Raw genomic sequence first — 14617 nt, forward strand, 5'->3', positions numbered from 1 at the left:
AAGGATGTTCGCTCGTTTCTCACTACAGGTGTTGATGATAATGTTGAAGAATGAAGTTTTCAAGATGTGGAAAACAAACAATGCGTTATTTATGCTCGAATTTATGACTGACGATTGGGAGTTGTACATGTGCAAGTACGTGTGTCTGTGTGTGGTGATGAGCAGAAGTGTGCGTGTGTGGTGTTAGCCTGGCAGCGCTCTCCTCTTCACCTTTAGAGTAAGGGTCTGGTACATGACTGTAGTATATAGTACTTGTGCTACTACCCACAATGGTAGAGCCAATCAAATTACAGTAACCAGAAGCATTTGTGATGTAAACCGTGAAGCTTGTGCCGTGAATAGCACTATAACCATGGCGACCAAATTCAGAATAGTTGGAAAGCAGCTGATGATCTCCAAGTGAGACTCTGAGGTATACCTGCCGTGGAGACTTATGTTGAAAAGTATGCAGTGTCATGCTCTCTTCGCCGAAGTACCAATAGCCTGAACAGGTAATATGACCTTGTCCTGTGACTAAATTACGTCACGCGCAATTTAAAACCACACGATTTGAATTTCAGTCGTACAAGTACCGTATACTGCAGCCACCCTTGCTCTATGCAAAGCGGCGGGTGCTGCCAGAGTGCATGAAAACACTAGAATACAGTATTAAACTAACCAGGATTAATAATCCTATTGATAGCATTAGCTGTGGAAATCCAAATAGCATGTTTATAATCCTCTAGTCCAGTAATTGTATGTTAAATGGTAAAATGTATGTATGTGGCAATAAGGTGTTTAATTGTTAGTTTTTGTTGTTGTTTTTTCCATTTATTTCAACTGTGTATTCAAAATTAATTGATGTAGTAACCAAGAAAGGAGATTTCTTTCCAACTCTCACCAGAATCAACTCCTACACTACTTTTTCCCTTTGATAATTTAACATTAAAACAATCTTTTTGGAATCTTCAACTTTATTATGTAACTAATTATAATGTGCTTTTTGTATGCGACTTTGAGGCTAGATCTTGTGCAGTATTAAGATGGTACTAAGTATGGCTTCACATAATTAAGTCACTTAAGCTTTTGTGTGAAACCATACAATGCATATTTGTCACTTAATTGGTTTTTTTAGAATCTCTACTTGTGAAGGTTCTTATGATAGCTTGTAGTGGTGTTGTAGCTTAATTAGTTTTTAAGAAATCACCCACTTTAATTTCATGCCTATAAACTCTGAACTTAAAACTACACAAAAAAATTGGAATTTTCAACTAGAGTAGGGACCATAGCACATTGATAAAAAGTACTGAAACAAGTTGGAGTAGTCCATGATATTAAATCTCAGTAAAACAATAAGAAGTGTTATGTCCCTACTGTGCTCAAGATACCATAATGGAAATGCACAGTAGGGATATAACACTTATTCTTTTACTGTGATTTAATATCATGCACTACTCCAACTTGTTTCTGTACTTTTATCAATGTGCTATGATAGGGGGTACGTACCTACTCTAGTTGAAATTTCAAAAAAAGTTTTTTTTACTGTTTTTAAACATTTTTTTTTGTAAAAAAAGTTATTATGACTGGTGAACCCAGAAAGAAATGGAGCCATGCGCCCCAGCTATTGTCTGAAAAGTGAAGTATCCATTACGCTTCGTTGTCAGCTATGTTCCTCCCATTACATAGCAGTATGAATCAAGAACTGTTCTCTGCAATCAAAGTAGCCACTATAAAAATTGGATGATTTCCGTTATGAAGGGAAGTCATTATGTGCTATTGCCAAATCGACACTTCACTGTCAGCAATGTTGAATGGGACACAAAGGAGGACACTGGTAAGTCCATGAGAGTGCATTGTACATACTTCAGTATGTTAAAAGGCACCTCTCCCTCCAAACTAGTCCAGTACTGACACACACTGTATTATTTTACTTTTGCTTAACTAGAAGAGTTCACTATTTCCTATGCACAGTTTGTTTTTCACATGTAACTTAAGATACTGTCAGTAACTCAAGCTATCCATACTTCTCATACAGTGTGCCACCACTATTCTCATGTTCAAAGTAACTTAAGGTACTCTTGGTAACTCAAGTTATCTGAACTGGGCCACCACTAACATGCTCGCGAAAGGCAAATCACAAAAAATTCAATCCATAACCATAGCTATAAAGAAATGCTTTCCCAGTGCTTGTATATACCAAACTTTGAGAGTCTATGGTACACAAGTTATTTTGCAAATTGTGAGACATTGTAGCTGGCCAGGATGCACTCTATAAAACAAATACACGATGGAAGCTTGGTGAATTCACCAGAGCTTTAGCAAGATTATGAAGTTTTCACATAGATAATGCTACTTGTATAGCCCAACAGTCTGACAGAGCTGATTCTTTCAGTATTTCAAAGCACTTTACTTTACTCTATAGTATTCCGTGTTTATTCACGCATGACCACAAACATAATGTCTCATTGGCCTTGTAGGGTTTTATTTGATTACACCTGGAAGGTTAAATAAGTTTTTGTGATTTATCAGAAATAGGTAGCTAGCTACAAGAACCAATATTACATATTATAGTGATAATCAAGGAAAGTATAACAAAGTTCAAGTGTTTTGTTTTCTACTGTATCAGTTAGCTAGGCACTGGCTACCGAAAGAAGTGACACCATGAGTCTTAAAGCCTAGGACAAAATTATAATCCAATGTAAGCTTTAGTGAAAATAGCTAGAAGGGCTAAAAAAGCCTAATAGTTATGACTTAATCTACAGGCTGTTTGGATCAACATTACAACCATATAATGTAACAACATGGTTCAATGAAGAAGGAAGATGTAACTAGATGCATTTCTACCAAAGCCAGATGGACGTTAACGCTTAACTGACTAAACAACATATTCTACTCTACATGATTAGCACAACTATTATTAACTTTCTACAATTAACTAGTGTGTGGAGTTGGCAAATCCTTCTAGTTAATTGTCTAAGGTGTAGCACTGTAAAGAGGATCCGTTTCAGTAATATATTTTTGACTACAATCAAGCACTCTTTTTCGAATATTTAACTTTCCGACTATTCGTTAATAATAATAACACAAAATTAATGATCACGTTGCTACACCTTCAAGGATCTGTTTACCAGTGCCAGTACTTTAACATTAGCCATTTCCCTTTTATGCTATTGCTTTTTCACTTGGTTTCAAATTGGGTTAAATACATCAATTATTAACTGCAAAATAACAATTAACTAGGTGATATGATGCACATGGTATGCCTCGTGTGTATTATAAAATATACACAGACATGAAAAAATATACTGTATATGTACAAATTTTCAAGGGATGTAATTTTCGCAGATTCCATGGTTGCTTTGCTTTCCGTGAAATTTTCATCCTCGAAAATGAACGATTATCAAGGTTAGCTCTATGCTTTCTAATACATAACCTCAGTGAAAAATGACTGATCCTCGAAAATAAAACTGCGAAAATCCTAACTTCATGAAAATTATGTACCTCAAAAATTTGTATGTATATGGTACTGTAGAATGCGTACACTCATTTCTACTTGTGAAGTGGCCATGATGGAATGGAATTTGATATATCCATAATTCCATGTGATATGATGTGTGGGCAATTGTTGAAATTGGCTTGTGTTAGTGATAACTTTAACGAATAACATTTTTTTAATGTAGTAGCTATTCGTTTGGTTCCAAATGCCGACTTCACTAGGCTATTCGTCTGGTTAGGATCATGTGGTCCTGTTCATCCGGTAATATTCGTCCCACAGTGTCACCCATAACTCTAGTATCAAACACAGTAGTTGTATGAAGGTAAGCTTTTGGATGAATAGGGTTGGAGCGAGTGAAGCGAGCGTCATGTTAGCATTAGGGTTAGGGTCGGCTTCAAGCTTTAGTTTCTTCTTCACTGGGTATTCTTCATATGTAGGTTTCTTCTTGAATGACGTAGCTATATAAGGTAGAAACTAAGAGAGGTCGGTAGCTGGGAGCCACGTAGCACAGTGGTTGCGATCATTGCCTCACACACTGGAGGTCCCGGGTTTGATTCTCAGACAGGCCATGATTTTTTTTAACGTTTGAGTACCCTTTTTTGTCTAAGTTTTTATTCACTTGGACCGAGCCTGACCATATATGTCCGGACGAATAGCTTGGTAAATTGGCATCCGGAACCGGACAAATAGCCTCTACCTTTTTTGAATGACCCATGGTACTATCCAGTAGTACCTTGTTGATAGTAGATTCAATGATCTCATTTACCACAATTACTGGAGGACTTGTCGATATAACCAGGAGCGCATCAAATCCTATGGGCAAGGGAGCATATAATTCCGTAAACAGCGAAATTCAAACATGTACTATAATAAGTAACTTTTAAAATTTCCTAATTAGGATATTATGCAGAGGCGCATGCTCAAGTATGTCATGTTTCCACTGCAACAAAGTGAAGCTATGGAAACAAAGTTCAATGGCACAACAGAGGAATAGTAGCACAGGCTTAGCAGGCCAGTCTTTCTACAGTTGCTATTCACATGAAATCATGCGAAATTACTCCACTTGACTATTCCAAGCTCTAATTTCGGCTCAATGATCTTCCTCTTTACATAAGACAATGGAGTAGCAGCCCATTCAATGTATCCCTGTTGCGTGTAAGAATGATGTAACCAACTATACTTATATATAGTAACACTGGGTGCCATGTTTGAATTTTGCCTGTAGTATTGGTAGTGTACGGATTTACATGTTCCCTTGTCCGTAGGATTTGATAAGCTCCTGATATAACCCAACCAGCTCATTGTAGGTGGCATATAATTTATGGCTCTTTCAATTTTGTGTAACACATAACATTGACATACAATGTTCACACTGTATTGTGTACTCAGATGTCTTATTACACTTATCACTATTACACTCAGCTTGATATAGTTTTACCCATATTAGCTTGTGGTCACCACAAACCATCATCAAAATTAATACTTAATTAAACACCACTGCCTTTGTAAGGTTCCACTGTAGTGTAGTATTGGTATTTATGGCTCCAAAGATCTGTTGTTTATTTGCCACATGACATCATCCTCTCCATTGCACAACACCACATCTATCGTAGACAAGCACACCTATCTATCTATCTATCTATCTATCTATCTATCTATCTATCTATCTATCTATCTATCTATCTATCTATTTATCTATCTACTGAAAAGCTGTCTACTTGTCTGACCGTCTGCATTCCATTTGAGTGCACACACTTTTCTCACCAGTTGCTGCACATATTGAAGCGGTGTTGGCACCAAACAAAGCGTTCATCATTTAGGAATTAGCTAGCATTTAAACGAAGCTGCTAGCTGTCATCGTTCGTCATTTACAATGCGTTTAGTGCAAGGGTGTAGACAAAAATTTGCTTGAATTTCTGTAAACCGCAAGTAAACACTATGCCTTTATAAACAACTTTTAGAGATCCTGTAACCATTTAGTCCATGTGGTAGAGCGTGAAGCGCTTGAAACTGGTAGGTTGTGAGTAGAGTTGCACCGACAATTGGTTGAATTATCGGTAACAGCCGATATTAGCTAATTTTACAAGTATCGGTATCGGCTACGAAGCGGAAATAATTTGCCGATTAACCGAAACCCACAATCAATCGTTAATGACGGCAATGAACAGGTGAAAGTAAAGAAAGAAGGTGGTGAATGTAGCAGTAAGTGGTTGTAACTGTTTTGGCTTGTTTGTTTGCACAAGTATGGTTGCAAGGCTATATAGTAGGCTGTGTATATTTATCGGCCGCCCACGCAATTAGTTGATCACTCTTCACAAAGGGTCTGGAGTCCCACTAAAAACACTGTTTGATAAGCTGTCTTAGTTGTTTTATAACTACTTGGCTTCTATTTCCATGAAAGGAGTTAATTGCAAAACTGTAGAAAAATGGTAAAAGTCTGCCGCCCACGCAATTAATTACATTGATATTACAAATGCAGTTTATACACATAAACTTTAGGTGATTTTCTGCTCCTCCTCTCCTGTTCTGAAGAATTGAAGAATATCGGTAAATATCGGCATATCGGTTACAGGAATAGGCAAATAATCGGTATCGGTGAATGTGAAAAAATGCATATCGGTGCAACACTAGTTGTGAGATCAAATTCCTTTTCCCATACATTTTGGTTGCAACTTTTTTTTCTTCAACTTCTTTTTTTCTTCTTTCTTTTTTACATTTTGGCAGCCTTTTGGTAATAGGTTTTTCTGTTAGCTATGTGTTCTTTTTGTGCTATTTTACTCACTGTGCAATGAAACCTGTGTATTAAGGACACCTTGTGACTGATCAAAAGTGTCCTGATTATTAAGGTTTCTTGACTTTTGAGGTTACATACTAAGGGATACTTTAGGACCATTACCAAGTGTCCAGATGTCCTTATTTTCAAGTGTCCTGGTTAACAGGTTCCACTGTATTGGTTGATAATTAATTACAAGTTTTTACAATTGAATTCGTCGCCTTTGCGATTGAATTCGTCCCGTTTGCAATTGAATCCGTCGGTTTTGCAGTTGAATTAGTCGGTTTTGCAATAGAATTCGTCGCATTTGCATTACGATTCGTCATGAACAAAATGGCTCCAAGAAACCAACCGTTCATTAAGAGATGAATTATTTACGCCATGGAGAATTACACTTGAGGCACTAGAAGGTAATTTGAGCTGGTAGTACGCGAAGTTAATAGCTGTCTGACAAGTTAATTAGGTTGCTCGTGAGTGACCACACCCATCGCGAGTGAGTGACCACACCCATTGTAAATGGTCTAGTAGAGTTTGGAATGTTGCTGGATAGGCTGTAGAGGAAGAACTTATAAAGAGTTGTTTACTACTGTTGTATTTGAACAAGTTCTTATAGCAGCTACTACATCATGTTTTCGTGTTTGCTCCAGCTGCCATTCTTGTTACGGATGAAGATGAATTAAACCGCAAAAGCGGCGAATTTAACTGCAAAAGCGACGAATTCTATTGCAAAACCGACGAATGCAATTGCAAACGGGACGATTTCAGTTGCAAAACCGACGAATTCAATTGCAAATTCGCCGAATTCAATTGCAAAAATCTGTAATAGCTGTACAGAGATGATGACAATAGGTGATAATAGTTAGTAGTTGCTGTACAAAGGTAATGTCAATAGGTGTTAATAGTGCTTACTCATTGACTATTACTCAAAATATCATACAGTATAGTAGTGCTGTAATTTTAACTGCATTTCTTATGAAACAGTACGGGAGTACTGTTTAAGTAAGAATCCCCCGAAAATGATGTGCGCCACCTAAAATGCTGCATTCAAAAATCATCCGAAAGACATCTTATGCCACAAAAATCACCTTTATGGAATAATATTTGCCCATCTACCATGAAATAACACTTACCGGTGACCGGATATAGAATTTTAAAATAATTGCCAAAACTTGAAATTTGGTCTGCCTCACTAACTCAATCACTGACTACAGTCACAAACTTAGAGGCCAAACGAAGCAGCGCTTGGTCACCATTTTCGCATGATCGATGATAATTTTGTACGACGACCACTGGCTGCATGTTGTTACTTGGTCTGAAATTGAAATTTGTTATTGCTGCTGTTGTTGTTGTTGTTGTTGCTGTTGTTGTTGTTGTTGCTGCTGCTGCTGCTGTTGCTGCTATGATTGCCCCGTTGCCTATCCCACATAGCTGTTGTACTCATGTGGGTTCCCACTGCTGCTGCAACTATTGCTTTCCATGGTTGCTTTACCTACCCCACATGGCTGTGAGTTCTAACCGCAGTTGCTATCACTGTTCTGCATGTCTGTTTTACTTATCCCGTATATGCTGTTGTACACATGTGGATTCCTGCTGCTGCTGCTGCTTGCTAAACAATAAAATTGAATTTTACTGTATAATCCAAAACACATGTCATCAACTGTGCAGCCAAATAAACTAAGCGATGCTACCCAATGATTCCTCAGTTGCCCTTTGTCACTCCAAAGTTAGCATAGTAGGCACCACCTGAGTATGAGTAAGCATGCTGGTAATTAAGCCATACAAATACACAAATAAATAATATAAAAGTAAATGTGTTTGATGGAGAACAAAGATCTCCTTCCCAACTTTAGGATCAGGTGGAAGAAGCTTGGCATGCCTACATTAAGAGCTTGGGGATGGTTGGGTGGCATACAAGCAGGCAGGTTGGGCTTGCACTTAACTCCGGTTAAGGGACGTTGCATGTTAACAAAAATATTCCCTTAAAAAGTTAATACAGTCTTTATTGAAATAATTAAAGGGCTCAGCGGAAAAAGGGGACATGTGCCATTTTAGATCTTTTCATCTCTTAAAAAATGAAATGGATCATTTAAGGCGTATGAATAATGTTGATACTAAGTAAACGACAGAATTTAAAAGTACAAGGCAGTCTCAAATTTATTTCTTTGAAAAATTATAACAATTCAATTATGACCTAAAATGCTATTTAATTCACACCACATGGTCACCCTACTTTTCAAATGGCACTTTTCCCCTTTTGCCGCTGACCCCTTCAATTGTAAAAGTTGCAGTCAGTTTTGTAGAGCAATTTTTCATGAAATACTCAAAATATTTGTGGTCATATATCAGAAAGTATCTGGTGTACAGGGCTAAATGTTTATATAGGTGATGTACATACTACAAATACACCAAGGTTCGTCAAATTCTCAGAAAATTCCTTGTTGATTTGACATGGAATGACCCACTACTAAGTATTGGATAGGATAACAGACCATAGTAGATAACGTTAATACACACTTTGTTTATAAGTGATGACAGTACAGTTGATAACTAAAACCCACAATCAAATCATGTATGTGAGGATATATAAGAAGTGTATAAGCTTTAATGAACATTATGCATGAACAAATGTGTATATGTGTGTATATAAAATTTTTGCAAGGCATTTCTCTTAAAAAGAGAAAGGCTCAATCAAATCATGATGTGTGTTATCTATATTATCATGATAAAATTTTCTATACCATGATATGATTTAGAATCTTTATATATATATATGTACCACTCTGCGTGGGCAGTTCAAAGGAACCGCCAGTGCCGTAATTTGTATATTGCACTGCTGCAGACCGCAGCGAGTGCATTATAACTTATAACGCACTGGTTGTGGTTTTGTAGACCACAACGAGTGCATTACAAGTTATAATGCACCGACCGCAGTGCAATATACATATATTGCACTGGCTGCGGTTTTGTGCAGCATAGCACAAGTGCCGGTGGCGAAGACCACTACGACACCTCACCTAATAGGTGGAAAGACACTTCACAGATCACTTGAATTCTTTTATAGCCTGACATGTAAAGGTCGATTGTGGGCCATAACGTCACCAATACGTATAATGTTTACAAGCAGCCAATGGCGATCGAAAAAGCCAATGCGGGTGGCCACAACTCTAGTCTACATATATATATATATAAACGTACTTATACACCTTACTAGTCTGGTACCATCTTAGCCCAGATTAAACTGTAGTCCACTTCGACAATGACTCAATAAAACAAATATATTCTAAATAATACTAACCTTTACGTTCGATTGTGGGAACCAGTTTTGTCATGCCACCAGACTCGAGTTTAGCCAGTGTGAATAGTAAGAATTAGACTAGTATCATTTAGTAGTTAGGTTTTGTTTACTTAAACCGTCTATTTAGCTGCTTTTTTTCGCTCGAGAGAATCACTATGGTGATTGGTCTGGTGCTTAGTCTATATGGCACACTGGCATGCTGAGCACTACATGATGAGAGTCGAACAGCGAATGCAGGTTAGTGATATAACCCATAGCATACTAGCTTTCAATATCTCAGGTGTCTGCAGGGGGAACGTCATCGCAATGTCTGGCTTGGTTGCCCACAATCGATGTTAGAAACCTGGCCTTTATAAGTGTTACAGCTGTCTTGTGAGACTCTCCCCACCTATTAGGTGAGTGGTACATAACGTGCACTCGTGCTCTGCCTGTATAAAAGCACTTGCCTTCGGGCCTGACGGCCCTCAGGCTCGTGCGTTTATATCAGGCAGAGCACTCGTGGCCGTTGTATAACTATATAATATATATATATATATATATCAAGACACACGGTAGTGTGTCGTGTGGCCCAAGAAGCCGGCGCGCAACACCCATAGTATATTGACAGGAAGAAAGAAAACGCAATTTTCGCACCTCCATAGCTCTGTGCTGCCTTGATGAAACTAGACGATTTTTTCTGTGGACACTCCCTCCACCTTCAGCACTCCACATTCCAAATTAGAGCGCAATCGCTTCACGCGTTCCCGAGATATGCTACTTCAAAAATTGGCTTAGTTTCTTCGTGTTTTTTTTTCTTCTTATTTTTCTTCCTCTTTTCGCACACTTACAAAAACTGCTATAAAACGCGAATGCTATATCCGATTGCCTTAAAATTTGGCACACAGAAGGAGGGTATAAAGGCGCATCTCTTTACCAACTTTGGCTAGGATACGATAAACAGGAAAAGAGTTATGATTGATTATTTACGAAAAATAACACCAATATGTTGTCACGCCTACAGGGTATACCGCGTATGGGAAGAAGCTGAAAATCGTTGGGTACTTAGGTTAACTATTGAACCTCAAACCTTTTGTGGTTTGAAAGAAATCGAGCTAAAAACCAGGAAGATACAACGAAAAAACCAACAGTATGTAACAATTATGCAATCGAGATTAGCTAATAAAAAATGGCTACTTGCCATGCCTACCAGATAAACAGCTAGGGGGGAATGCTTTGAAAATCGCTGTATAGATGGAGTAATCATCTTAGAAAGGCTCTTCAATGGTGTAGAAGAATTAGACTTAAAGCCACGGAGTTATAACACGAAATCCAACTTGGTGCAGCAAGTGCGAGATCGAGATACTCTAATAGAGCAGTCATCATAATAGAGCAGTCACCCTGAAGAGAATTCAAGAGATCAGCTAGAAACAAGCAACCTGTATAGAGATCAGCTAGAAACAAGTCACCCTGTAGAGAGATCAGCTACAAACAATTCACCCTGTAGAGAGATCAGCTAGAAAAAGTTACCTTATAGGGAGTTCATGCAACTATGGAAAGGGATAGTTCAGCTAGAAGAAATCACCTTGTAGAGTTCAGCTACAAAGAAACTACCATGTAGAGAGATCAATAGAAGAAGTTATCTTGTAGAGAGTTCAGCTACAAAGAAACCATCATGTAGAGAGTTTAGCTGCAAACAAATCACCTGTAGAGAGTTCAGCTACAAACAAATCTCCCTGTAGAGAGATCAGCCAGAAGAAGTTTCCTTGTAGAGAGTTCAGCTACAACCAAATCACCCTGTAGAGAGATCAGCTAGAAGAAGTCACCTTGCAGAGAGTTCAGTTACAAAGAAACCATCATGTAGAAAGTTCAGCTACAAACTAGTGACCTTGTAGAGACATCAGCTAGAAGAAGTTACCTTATAGATAGTTCAGCTACAGAGAAACTATCATGTAGAGAGTTCAGCTGCAAACAAATCACATGTAGAGAGTTCAGCTACAAGCAAATCTCCCTGTAGAGATATCAGCTAGACGAAGTTTCCTTGTAGAGAGTTCAGCTACAAACAAATCATCGTGTAGAAAGATCAGCTAGAAGAAATTACCTTGTAGAGAGTTCAACTACAAAGAAACCATCATGTAGAGAGTTCAGCTGCAAACAAAACACCTGTAGAGAGTTCAGCTACAAGCAAATTTCCCTGTAGAGAGATCAGCTAGAAGAAGTTTCCTTGTAGAGAGTTCAGCTACAAACAAATCACCCTGTAGAAAGATCAGCTAGAAGGAGTCACCTTGTAGAGAGTTCAGTTACAAAGAAACCATCATGTAGAGAATTCAGCTACAAACTAGTGACCTTGTAGAGACATCAGCTAAAAGAAATTACCTTGTAGAGAGTTCAGGTACAAAGAAACCACCATGTAGAGAGTTCAGCTGCAAACAAATCACCTGTAGAGAATTCAGCTACAAACAAATCTCCCTGTAGAGAGATCAGCTAGAAGAAGTTTCCTTGTAGAGAGTTCAGCTACAAACAAATCACCCTGTAGAAAGATCAGCTAGAAGAAGTTACCTTGTAGAGAGTTCAGCTACAAAGAAACCATCATGTAGAGAGTTCAGCTGCAAACAAATCACCTGTAGAGAGTTCAGCTACAAACAAATCTCCCTGTAGAGAGATCAGTTAGAAGGAGTCACCTTGTAGAGAGTTCAGTTACAAAGAAACCATCATGTAGAGAGTTCAGCTGCAAACAAATCACCTGTAGAGAGTTCAGCTACAAACAAATCTCCCTGTAGAAAGATCAGCTAGAAGGAGTCACCTTGTAGAGAGTTCAGTTACAAAGAAACCATCATGTAGAGAGTTCAGCTACAAACTAGTGACCTTGTAGAGACATCAGCTAAAATAAATTACCTTGTATAGAGTTCAGCTACAAAGAAACCATCATGTAGAGCCTCGCTCCAGGTATGTTCACAAGCCATCTTTGGCAGGTTTTAGTAAACCTACTTTTTGAAACCTACCAACAATGGTTCAGGAACATACCTCTGTAGACAGTTCAGCTGCAAACAAATCACCTATAGAGAGTTCAGCTACAAACAAATCTCCCTGTAGAGAGATTAGTTAGAAGAAGTTTCCTTGTAGAGAGTTCAGCTACAAACAAATCACCCTGTAGAAAGATCAGCTAGAAGAAGTCACCTTGTAGAGAGTTCAGTTACAAAGAAACCACCATATAGAGAGTTCAGCTACAAACTAGTGACCTTGTAGAGACATCAGTTACCTTGTAGAGAGTTCTGCTACAAAGAAACCATCATGTAGAGAGTTCAGCTGCAAACAAATCACCTGTAGAGAGTTCAGCTACAAACAAATCTCCCTGTAGAGAGATCAGCTAGAAGAAGATTTCTTGTAGAGAGTTCAGCTACAAACAAATCACCCTGTAGAAAGATCAGCTAGAAGAAGTTACCTTGTGGAGAGTTCAGTTACAAAGAAACCATCATGTAGAGAATTCAGCTGCAAACAAATCACATGTAGAGAGTTCAGCTACAAACAAATTTCCCTATAGAGAGATCAGCTAGAAGAAGTTATCTTGTAGAGAGTTCAGCTACAAAGAAACCATCATGTAGTGAGTTCAACTGCAAACAAATCACCTGTAGAGAGTTCAGCTACAAACAAATCTCCCTGTAGAGAGATCAGCTAGAAGAAGTTTCTTTGTAGAGGGTTCAGCTACAAACAAATCACCCTGTAGAAAGATCAGCTAGAAGGAGTCACCTTGTAGAGAGTTCAGTTACAAAGAAATCATAATGTAGAGAGTTCAGCTACAAACTAGTGACCTTGTAGAGACATCAGCTAAAAGAAATTACCTTGTAGAGAGTTCAGGTACAAAGAAACCATCATGTAGAGAGTTCAGCTGCAAACAAATCACCTGTAGAGAGTTCAGCTACAAACAAATCACTCTCTAGAAAGATCAGCTAGAAGTCACCTTGTAGAGAGTTCAGTTACAAAGAAACCATCATGTTGAGAGTTCAGCTGCAAACAAATCTCCCTGTAGAAAGATCAGCTAGAACAAGTCACCTTGTAGGAGAGTTCAGCTACAAAGAACCATCATGTAGAGAGTTCAGCTGCAAACAAATCACCTGTAGAGAGTTCAGCTACAAACAAATCTCCCTGTAGAAAGATCAGCTAGAAGAAGTTACCTTGTAGATTATTCAGCTACTAACAATTCACCCTGTAGAGAGGGCATCAAGAAGAAGTCACCTTGTAGAGTGTTCAGTTACAAAGAAACCACCATGGAGAGTTCTGTAATAAATATATGTATTATATATATAATTTGTACATTTATGATAAAATCAGAAATATTTAAAGCACATCTGCTTCATCTTTTCTTCTTTCTGTGGTAAAGAAAAAAAAGACAGGTTAAAAAAGTCCCAAAGCCGGCTGGTGGTATACAAATACAAAAAGAAATGAAATCTAATCCAAAACAGCCAAGCTGTAAAAAAAAACAGTGCGGCCCTCAAAAAGGCTATGGTGAAAAAAGATGTGAAATCCAAGGTGGCAGCCAAGAAATGGCTGTGATGGTAGGTTAATGGTAAAAATTTTAATAACGGCAATTTAGGTGAATTTTTTGCCAAGACCAAGCGGCACAAAAATTCACCTGAATTGTCGTTATTAAAATTTTTACCATTAACCCTTTATTATCGAATGGCTAATATATTGCCATAACGAGTTCCCTTTATAGACGGAGCCATAACTCCTTTTTCCTAGAGGCAACGAAGCTGAAATTGCTACCAAACTGCTCAGAAGGACTGGGCGCTTCTAATGAAGTTTACCGTTCGGCGATAGGAAGAAGCATGGGCAAGTTATGGCACTTGGCAATATAAAATAGTGTATACAAAACAATAATACCTGTTTAAAACTCCATGTTCGCCTTCTCCCTGCTACTAGGAGGCTTTAGTTAGAATTACTCCATTCCCCACGTGATAAGGATTCTAAAAATAAATAGTACTAGTGGTACCCGCGCAAAATGCGCGTGATACTAAGACAATTGTTATGTCCTATTGTGTGAATGCACTTAAATTTGAACATTACTAATGAGCAAGGAGTTCACATCATTACATACCAA

At 38.2% G+C, this 14617-nt stretch overlaps 1 long non-coding RNA gene across 1 annotated transcript in view; it reads left to right on the forward strand.

The window, feature by feature from the left end:
* LOC136257486 (uncharacterized) overlaps positions 1 to 14617 on the forward strand; it is a 73571-nt gene that overhangs the window by 221 nt on the left and 58733 nt on the right. The window contains exon 2 of the long non-coding RNA XR_010702027.1: positions 29 to 135. This is a non-coding gene — a long non-coding RNA (uncharacterized lncRNA). The remainder of the gene's footprint in view (positions 1 to 28; positions 136 to 14617) is intronic.

This window comes from Dysidea avara, chromosome 6 (genome assembly GCF_963678975.1).
Source record: "Dysidea avara chromosome 6, odDysAvar1.4, whole genome shotgun sequence".
Classification (NCBI taxonomy): Eukaryota; Metazoa; Porifera; class Demospongiae; order Dictyoceratida; family Dysideidae; genus Dysidea; species Dysidea avara.